The sequence below is a fragment of the Cryptomeria japonica genome, chromosome 8 (assembly GCF_030272615.1).
Source record: "Cryptomeria japonica chromosome 8, Sugi_1.0, whole genome shotgun sequence".
Taxonomy (NCBI): domain Eukaryota; kingdom Viridiplantae; phylum Streptophyta; class Pinopsida; order Cupressales; family Cupressaceae; genus Cryptomeria; species Cryptomeria japonica.
The window spans coordinates 501,826,069-501,835,230 of NC_081412.1; positions in this window are offsets into that span (position 1 = coordinate 501,826,069).

Sequence of the window (9,162 nt, forward strand, 5' to 3'; positions counted from 1 at the left end):
GTTTATCAATACTTACCTTCTCGTGTACAAGAGGTATTGGTGTGTTTGAGGGTTTCCTTGCATGAACCCACAACTTTGTATTAGTGTTTCTTAACACTTGCATTGTTGTGTGTAAGAAATTCCCGTTTGTCTGCAGAGTCAGTCCACGCCCTACGTTTCTCATGGCATCCTGATTTCTATAATCAGTGGTGCAAGTCACTTAGGGCAACATCAAACTAGGTTGGCTCTCCACATTTGTTGTGCACAAAATCTCACCATCATTCCATCAAATCCTAAACTCAATAATCCCATGGAATTCTTAATTGCCCCCATTTTCCTCTGCGGTCTTGCATCTCTTATTCTTCTTTCCAAATATCTCACGACTGCTTCATATTTCTTCCTCATTTATCCCTTCCACCTTTTTTTTTTCTTCCTCTATTTTTTTCCTCACATAATCAATTCTAATTTTGATCACGTTTTATACAGGATGAATCCTTCCTGAAACCAGACGTTGTGATCGATCATGTCTTATATAGGATGAATCCTTCCTGAAACCAGACGTTGTGATCGATCATGTCTTATACAGGATGTATCCTTCTTGAAACCAGATGCTCTGATCATGTCTTATACAGGATGAATCCTTCTTGAAACCAGACGTTGTGATCTGATCATGTCTTATATAGGATGAATCCTTCCTGAAACCAGACGTTGTGATTAGTCATGTCTTATACAGGATGAATCCTTCCTGAAACCAGACGTTGTGATCAATCATGTCTTATACAGGATGAATCCTTCTTGAAACTAGACGTTGTGATCTGATCATGTCTTATATAGGATGAATCCTTCCTGAAACCAGACGTTGTGATCAGTCATGTCTTATATAGGATGTATCCTTCCTGAAACTAGACACTCTGATCATGTCTTATATAGGATGAATCCTTCCTGAAACCAGACGTTGTGATCAGTCATGTCTTATACAGGATGTATCCTTCCTGAAACCAGACACTCCGATCATGTCTTATACAGGATGAATCCTTCCTGAAACTAGATATTATGATCAATCATGTCTTATACAGGATGAATCCTTCCTGAAACCAGCCACTTTGATCATCTTTGTCTTATACAGGATGAATTCTTCTTGAAACCAGACTGAATCTAGATTTTATCAATCGAATCAAATCAAATCTATCGGGATATCAATTTCGCAAAAACTCCAAAGATCAAATACCTCAATTGATCTCTCGAGGGGGCATCACCATACCATAATCTATCAATCAAGAGCCGGGGCATCCTATCAAACCAATATCAGCATCAAAACAAGATTATTCTTTGAATCAATGTGTCATTACACCTCGCTTCAAAGAGGGGCAAAATGTAGACACTTAAAAATAATTATTTTAATTATTTTTAATTCCTCGCATAATTAATTAATTAATTATGTTAATTCAAATTCCTCTCAATATTAATTAAATATAATTAATATTGTCACTATAGCATGTGATTGATTTATTTAATAAATCAATCCCTTTCTTTATTCTTCTAAAAAATCAAATCCTCACAAATCTTCCTCTTAGCTAATTAATTTCAATTAATTAGTTAACCTACATGATTCCTACAAATCATCTTCTTAATTCATCATTAATCTAATAAATTCTTCTAGAAACTCTCTAAACTCACTTAACATTATTCTTCTAATTTTTTATTCCCTCCACTCATTCTCTCTCCTAGTCAAATTCTCCTACAAATATTAATCCCACCTAACATTTCCTCTAATCCCTCTCCTAATGAGTCGTTAATGGTTAATCATCATGATTAGCCACAAAGTAAACTCTTTGTCTTTTTCATCCAGCCACTAGCTTTAAATGCTCTTTTCCTAGGTGAATGTAAGATTTTCGAAATCACACATTCCTCTAGGCATCCCCTCTCCCAAGGAATTTTTAATTCCTTTTTTTCCTCCAATGCATCTTGTGGAGTGTGGAGATACGAAATGCCTTTAAGGTATATTTCTTGGTCTCCACACCCTCTCTTGGACCTTGTGTGAGCTCACAAGTAAATCTTAGCCCTTTATCTTGAATTCATCTTAGCCATTCGTTTTCCTCTCCTCTTCCTATAAAATAGGGTTCCATCCCTTCATTCAAAACATCTTGAAATCCAGTAAGTTTATGCTGCCCTTTTGAGCCCAGGAAATCATCTTGAAAACTTGATCATCTCATCCTTATCATTCATCCTTATCATTTGTGCACAATATTGGAGAGCCATCCACATCCAACAATCAAAGGAGCATATCAAGTGGAGCATTATCAAGGGGTGCCTTCACTTCATCAAGCTCAATCCGAAGGAGAAGGTAAAATAGCAAGGTGAAATAGTCTTTTCATGGTATTTTAGCATTCTGCATGTTTATTTCGTTATGTTTTGATCAGTTTACCTTTCCAATCTGTTTTCCCCTCTTCAGAGATCATAACCAGAAATCAAAATACAGATACATAGAGTAATAATCTCTCCCAAATAACAATCTCTCCCCCTAGGAGCAACATGTGTTTTTCTTGTGTTTTTCCATACCAATCTCTCCCCCTTTGACATCAAATGCCAAAGTTATTACAAAACCAAGTTCATATACAAAATAGCAACCAATTTAGTATACCAACTACTCCCCCTGAGAAGTAGCTTCCTCATCAAAGCCGGAGTAAAAATATTTCTCTGTTAATTCTGCCGGTTGATGACAAACATCAACTTCCTAAGTCTTTATCGATGGGGGTATGACCCCAAGCTGGTCTTTGAGATATTCAAAAATCTCCTTAGGCAGAGGTTTAGTGAAGATGTCTGCAATCTACTCTTTAGTATTCACATAAACCAGTTTTATCTCTTTTGCTTCAACATTTTCTCTTATAAAATTCAGTTTGATAGAAACATGTTTGGTTTTAGAATGTAATACCAGATTCTTAGATATATTAATTGGTGTAGTATTATCACAATAGATAGTAATAGGTTCCTTACATTTTACCTTTATGTCTTTCAACATTTGCTTAAGTCACAGTACCTGTGTACAGTTAGTTGTCGCCGCAACATATTTTGATTCTGCTGTTGATAAAGATGTACAACTTTGTTTCTTACTCAACCAGAAACTAGTCTGTTTCCAAGAAAGAATGCTCTGCCGGTGGTGCTTTTTCTATCATCCACATCTCCTGCCTAATTTGCATCTGTGTATGCACACAATTCAAAGTTTTCATCTCTAGGATACCATAATCCAAGATTTATAGTGTCTTGTAAGTACCGGAAAATCCTTTTTACTGCTGATTCATGATTTTCTCTAGGATTACTCTAAAATATTGAAACAATACATACTGCATTCATAATATCAGGTCTGGTTTGTGTCAAATACAATAAACCTCCTATCATAGATTTGTATCTAGTTGGATTAACAGGTGTAGATTCATCCCTTAGTGATAGTTTGTCATTTGTAGTCATAGGCGTGCTTACTGGTTTAGAGTTATCCATCCCAAATTTCTTTAATAACTCTTTTAAGTATTTGGATCGACTCAAGAATATACCTTTATCAGTCTGTGAAATTTGTAATCCTAAAAAGAATTTTATTTCTCCAATCATAAACATTTCAAATTCTTGCTGCATTTTAATAGAAAATTCTTTACATAATCCATCTTCTCCTCCAAAGATTATATTATCAACAAAAACTTCTATAACCAAGATGTCATCATTAGTCACTTTATAATATAAATTGCTGTCTGTCTTACCTTTAGAAAAACCAATCTTCAAAAGATACTTATCCAATCTTGCATACCAAGCTCTTGGAGCTTGCTTCAATCCATACAAAGCTTTTCTTAACCTGCAAACCATATCTTTGTTATCTGTTAAATAAAATTCATCAGGTTGTTCAATGTAAACTTCTTCTTCAAGATCTCCATTCAGAAATGCACATTTAATATCCATTTGATATACTTTGTAGTTCTTATGTGCTGCAAAAGCCAAAAATAATCTGACTGCCTCAATTTTAGCTACCAGTGCAAAGGTTTCATTGTAATCAATTCCTTCTTTCTGAGAATATCCCTTACACACTAGTCTTGCTTTATTTTCTGATAACCTTACCATCTTCATTTAGTTTGTTTCTGAATATCCATTTGGTTCCAATTACATTTTTATCTTTAAGCCGGGGAACTAATGTCCAAGTGTTATTCTTCTCAATTTGTTCCAATTCTTCTTCCATAGCTTTAATCCAATATTTATCTTCACATGCCTCATTAATTGATGATGGTTCAATTTGAGAAATAAGACATACCTCTTCATTTGCCAATCTTCCTCTTGTCATAACTCCTTTGTACTTGTTTCCAATTATCTGATCTTTAGAATGATTCAGTCTTACATACCGAGGTGTCTTTGTTTGCCGCTATTCCTCAGTTACTATGGAATTTTTAGATGATACCGGTGTAACTAGATCTTCATTCTGTACTGGTGGATTTAGTGTAGGTTCATTTGTCAAAATTTCTGTTGCCGGTTCAGAGTCTATATACCTTGAAGTTCCTCTGAATTGTTCATCAATCTTTACATTTGTACTTTCAACAATTTTCTGCAATCTTTTGTTAAAACATCTATATGCCTTGCTTTTAGATGAATAACCAAGAAATATTCCTTCATCACTTCTAGGATCAAATTTGCCAATATACTCATCTCTTCTGATATAACATTTACTTCCAAAAATTCTGAAATATTTAAGAGTAGGAGTAATACCAAACCATAGTTCATGAGGGGTCTTATCGGTTTCACCTTTGATGTGAACTTTGTTGAATGTATAGACCGCTGTACTGACTGCCTCTCTCCAATATACATGTGGTAGGTTTGCTTCTGATAACATACTTCTTGCTGCATCCAAGATAGTTCTCTTTTTCCTTTCAACAACTCCATTCTGCTGTGGTGTCCGAGGTGCTGATAACTGTCTTCTGATTCCATTTACTTCACAGAATGTATTAAATTCCTTAGATGTAAATTCTCCTCCTTGATCTGATCTTAGACATTTGATTTTCTTACCGGTTTCATTTTCTACCATTGCTTTGAACAGTTTGAACTTTCCAAGTGCTTTTGATGTTTCTCTGAGAAAAGTAACCCAACACATTCTAGAATAGTCATCAATGATTAGCATGAAATATCTATCACCTTGTAAGCTTTTAGTTCTAGCTGGACCACATAAATTAGTATGAATTAAATCAAGAGCATTATTGGATTTTTTTGGAATACTTTTGAAACTAGCTCTAACTTGTTTTCCAAATTGACATTCCTTACATACTGTATTGTGAGGTTCGACAATTTTAGGTAAATCTCTAATTTCCTTAATTGTACTGATTTTCACCATGCAATCAAAGTTTACATGACAGAGTCTCTTATGCCATAGCCAACTTTCATCAATATGTGCAATTAAGCATGTCTTTTCACTGTTATTCAAATGAAAGATATTACCTCTAGTCTAATTACCGGTTCCAATTTCCAAACCAGTTCTATTCATGATTTTGCATTTTCCATTTTTGAATTGTAACTGAAATCCTTTCTCAACTAATTGACCAACACTCAACATAGTAAACATTGTCAGTGTTATGCTTACCATCAAGAGATATTGTACCCTTACCTTTGATCAAACAAGCTTTATCATCTGCAAATCTTACTAAGCCTCCATTGTATTCTTGAAAGTTTAAAAATTTACCTTTATCTCCTATCATATGATGTGAGCATCTTGAATCAATGATCCACTCATCCTTTACTTCAACTTTAGCTGTCAAGGCCTGTTCTACCGATTGAGTAGTAGGTGTTGGTTGATCTTCTGTTATAGCAACAAAAACCCATCCATTGTCTGCCGAATCCTCATCAGAATCATCAATCACTCCTTCATCAACAATGTAACAAGATTTGTCTTTATTCTTCTTAAATCTATATCTTTGATATTCAGGGTTAGGCTTGTATGTTCTTCTAGCTTCTTCTTTTAGTCTAGCATGTCTATCAGGGCATCTTGAAGCCATATGACCAATCTTATTGCAGTTAAAACATTTAAAGGGTGCTTTACCTTCATACTTACTTCCAATTGGACCTTTAGGCATTTTCCTTGCAAATAGTGCTTCAAGTTCTTCAAGTTCTTCATTTTCTTTCCTGCTTTCTTCAAGTTCTCTTGCATAAAAGGCTTTCCAATCTGATTTATCAAATGATGGTGGAGATGATGTTGATGCTTTAAAGGCTAAATCTGTCTTTATAGTAGCAACATGACCAAATTATTCAATTTCAAAAGCTGAAAGTTTTCCAATCAATTTATCCCTAGCTATTGATGTATTAGGCATTGTTCTTAACTCATTTATAGCAGTGACTTTCATTTTATATGCCGGTGGCAATCCTCTTAAAACTTTTGAAACAATTTCATCCTCACTTAAGGTTCCTCCACAACATTTAATACCCAAAACAATCTCATTTACTCTTTCCATAAAAGCAGAAATCCTTTCATCTTCTTCCATTTTCAGATGTTCATACGTGACCCGAAAGCTTTCAAGTTTTGCAATTTTGACTGTGGAATCTTCTTCATTCAGTGTTTCCAAATGGATCCCAAATAGCTTTAGTAGTAGACCTATCTGATAGTCCCATGATTTGCTGATCAGATAATGCGCTCAAAAGTGCTTCTCTTGCTTTGCAATCATTTTCTTCATCTTTAGTCAAGTTAGGTGGATTGGGCTGACTCTGAGTAGAAGCAGTATAACCATTCTTTGTAACATCCCAGATGTCCTTTCCAATGCAATTTAGACGTGTCTCCATTATGATCTTCCATATGCCATAGTTGGTTCCATCAAGTTTAGGACTGTCCTTCCTGAAATAGTTAGTAGACATTGGATCTCCTCAAGCTGTTAAACTTCTGCAAAAGAGGACTAGGCTCTGATACCAATTGTTAGGTCCCAGAGACAACTGAGAGGGGGGGGGGTGAATCAGTTGTCTAACAAATTCAAACCAAAAACAATTAAACCAACTTAATGATTAATACCGGTAAACCAGTCTAATATGCCGGTAGATAGTTTTAACAGTTAATTGCAATACCGGTAAGGATTAATGCATGAAACAAAAAGACAGTCATCCACAACACAAATTACCAATATTTGTACGTGGAAACCCTGTAAGGGGAAAAATCACGGTGGGAAACTTTACCCACAATCAGATGATACTACTGCAGATAGTAAGTGTATACAAATGGGGTCTGCACATGCAGAAAGGCCAAGCGCCTAGAGCTCACTGCTCAATCACAAAATAGGAGTCACACTGACTACAATTGGATGGTAAAATCCAATAAGAATGTACTGCTCAAAATAACATCTTCATATGCTAGATTCAATACCGATGTAGCTCTGATTGTCTTCACAAAAACCCTCCTTCAATCTTCAAATGATGTCTGCGTGTATAGCTTTGCTTATTCTCGCATATACCTTCACACAATCCTTTTTTGCATTCCACATTTGATCTTACAAATAAGATCTTACATTTATACCATAACCTAGGACCAATTTTAGTAGGTCGGCTCTACAAGATATATTACAATAAAATCATTTTACAAACAAAACGATATTCAATGCAATAACCGATTCAACATGTCGGATTAATGTATTTACAACAATAATAAGTCATCTCCATAGCGTACCATGTTGATCTGGAAAAGATAAACCTGCTGGTGTAACCTGGACCTATTTGCCAGTAACAACAAATATGCAAATACGAATATACCAATAAACAAAACTCCAAGACAAGGTGTCCACATGATGTCTTCGACATAACCAAGTGCTAGTGATCATTATATCCTGTCGGTGTACCAAATATCGATGACTGTGCATAAGTCACTTGCTTGTCGGTGAATGTTGCTGATTCTCCAAAGTGCCAGAGTTGATAAGTGTTTAGTAGGTGTTGACATCAATGACAAAACCATACCAAAATACCAATAGTTGTATAGTGTGCCGATGATGAATAATAAATACTCAACATATACTGAGAGGGGGGGGGGTGAATCATTATGGACAAAAACTTCATTAACAACTTAAACTGTAAAGAATGCATTAACTGGTAAACAACATCACCGATCTAAATCAAGTCAATGCTGGTAAAACCCAGTGACTATAAAAGTCATAAATCGGTAATACTTAGATCATCACAAAACCTAATATCTCATTTCCACTTCACCCATATGCTTAAAACAGGTAATACATCAGAAATATAATGACCACTTGATCAACATGAATTACCGCTAAACAGAAAACACTAAAACATCACATGAAAAAGCATCACACATGACACAATTATTTTTCACGTGGAAACCCAATTGGGAAAAACCACGGTGGGGATGAATACCCACAAGTTGTTCTTGAACTCTTCTGAAGTCCACTTTGTTAGGAGCCTACTCCGGTTAAGGACTTTACAATAGGTTCTGCTAGGAACCGATCTTGCTAGGGCTCGCCCGGTTAAGGGATGGTTGAATACCCGGTTAAAAGTTAGAACCCTGTTAAAGGTTACCTTGCAAGAGGATTTGAAGAACTCAATAATTTTGAGTCACCCTGTTAAATGATTTACAAAAAGCTTGTTAAAGGTACCCGGTAAAGGGATTTTCCAACTGTTGAAATGATTAGAAGTCAACAGGTAATACATTGATCTGATAACAACACTCAATGCTAAGGTAGATCCGCTTCAGTTCTTATACTTCTGCAATCACACTTTGCAGATCTCTACTCACTGCTCTGGTCTAGAAAGAATCAAGTATCTCTTCACTTGGATACACACATAACATTTGCCAACAACTTCACAATGCAAATCATCATCGACCTTATAGACAACAATTAGGTTGGTAGCATAAACCCTAAACCCTAAGCATCTAGGTTATCAATACAGTAGGTCCAATCCTGACCGTTTAATCACATTGCATAGAGTAAAACAATCTTGAACAAATCTCAAGACGTTCTCCATTGTCCGTTCTTCACTGCTTTTGGAAGTTGATAACCCATCACGCGCTCTCCACTGTTTACTAAGATTTTGCACATTCCCGAGGTGGATAGAATCAATCTTCTTCATGCAAGATCCTCAAGAAGATTCTTCACGTGCATAAGGCTAATGTGGCAACGCGATCTCATCTTCATTTCAATGCTAACTCATCATAGGATGTCGTTGGTCAAA